The sequence below is a fragment of the Protobothrops mucrosquamatus genome, unplaced genomic scaffold (genome assembly GCF_001527695.2).
Source record: "Protobothrops mucrosquamatus isolate PMUCROS unplaced genomic scaffold, P.Mucros_1.0 scaffold_198, whole genome shotgun sequence".
Lineage (NCBI taxonomy): Eukaryota > Metazoa > Chordata > Lepidosauria > Squamata > Viperidae > Protobothrops > Protobothrops mucrosquamatus.
Window position 1 is genome coordinate 937,967 of NW_015386274.1, and position 2,003 is coordinate 939,969.

Consider the following 2,003-nt stretch of genomic DNA (forward strand, 5'->3'; position numbering starts at 1 on the left):
ACACAAAGACTTTGACACACATACAAACACAGAGAAAAGGAGAGAAAAACAGAACTCTCAGTTTTCACACCTTTGTCATTCCCACCATAAATCTCAGTTAACTCAAATTAGGGAAGGCGCAAATCTTAACAAACATATCATGTGGTTGCATAGAAGAAAGAGAGAGAGAAGGAAAAAATCACTATTGCTATATATTTTCCTTTTTTTTAAAAGTACCTTTTTTGCCAAATTGGTTTCCCAGCAAAGCCCTGAGCAAAGCCATTCTTCACAAATTTCCTTTCCTAGCTTCTTTTTCATACCGGCTAGGATGGGCACTCACCTCTCGTCCCACGCCTAGAGCAAATCTCCAATGGGGGATCTAAACCTGACCCTCGAACTACAGCTTCCCATGTTTCCCTTACGATGTGGGGTTCAATTGGCTGAAGTCAATTGAAGTCTGAAGTCTCCCACGGCACAATCCCTGCCACATCGCCAGTCAGTTTTTGGACAAAAAAAAATTGTTCAGGTGGACTCTGTTCCCTCACAGAGTACAGGCTCCTCCTAACTAGGGAACAAACTGCCTGTCACTTTTCAGACCAAAATGGGGTCCGGGAGGACTTGCCCCCAACCTAGCAGGTATGGGCACCTCCTTCAACCACCTGTCAGTTTTCAGACCCGGGGAGGGTCTGGGAGTACCTCTGCTTTCTGCAGTAGTACAGGCCACTCCTGCAACTGGGCTTTGCTTACAGGACCCTACTGGGATTTCCTATTGACTCCAACCCCCTTTCCTCATTCATTGCCCACTTGGCTGTCTCTCTCCTCGCAAAAGGTTCCACTCTCTGGTTTAACCCTCTTGCGTTCCAGGTTTTTGCCAGTCACGGCTTGGTGGAGCTAGCAGCAGGCCTGGGGGTGACTAGGAAAAACATGGAGGAGGTGGAATTCTAGCTGCGGCCAGAGGAGGAAGCCCCTTACTCTCACACACACAGAGACATACACACATTTCCCTTGCTCCCCTGGGCTTTAAAAGTTAAAATTTTGAGGTACACATCTTATTTCCAAAGCAGCCCTTGAGCTCAAACTCAAAACTCCCTTTACTATCCTTGCTCCAAATGGGCAGAGTCTGGGAAATCCACCCATAGACACAAGGGGTCTGCTGCCGGCAAGATGGAGACTTACCCAGGCCCAGTCCATTGGTGAGGTTAGCTTGGAGTCCTATCTCTGGTGCCAAATTGTTGAAAGAAAAATCTTCAGGTGCAGTCCAAGCTGGGAATAAGAAAAGAGACTGCTTTAGGAAAGAAGGTCCAGTTTATTGAGTTGCCAGAAACTTCAGTGACACCGCATGTGTTTCTGGGGGGCTGACAAAATGGAGCTGGGAGAGGTGGTTTTTATAGCTTCTTGGGCTTTTGTGTTTGGAGTTCTTCCTGTTCCTGTGGCATTGTATTTGAGGCTCTTCCTGTTCCTGTGCAATGAACTTTAACCTGAGGTTCAGTGTGCCCTTTGGTATTCTAGTGGTTAATCCTATTATGTCCTAGTCACGTCTTTAGATTTTGGGTGGGGGATGTAGATTTTTAGGGGTCTTTATCTTTCTAATCCCATCAGCTCCAAGCTTCCTGGCTCCAGTCTTTTTGAAAGGATTATCAAATCTGCATTTCTACAGAGCTAGCCTGCTGAGTTTTTGCTTGAGGGAGAGGGAGAGGTTTCTGCCTTTTAAGATTTTCTCCCATTATTTCTTTGGGAAATATAATATTCTGCCTTTTTAAATATCCCCCCAAAATATTTCTTTCTCTGTGGGGGAGTGCTGACTTCCTACAATATATTAGGACATCCCAGGGCTTTTTTTCAGCCGGAACGCGGCGGAACCGCGTTCCGGCACCTTTTTCCGGGCTGGCCGCACCGGAAATAGCCCCTCCCACACCGGAAATAGCCCCTCCCAAATTTTACTTGCATTCCTGTTCTCTAAAGGGGCGGTCCTAGGGTTTGATGAGGGCGTGGCCAGGTTTGAGTTCCGCCACCTTTTCTCCGAG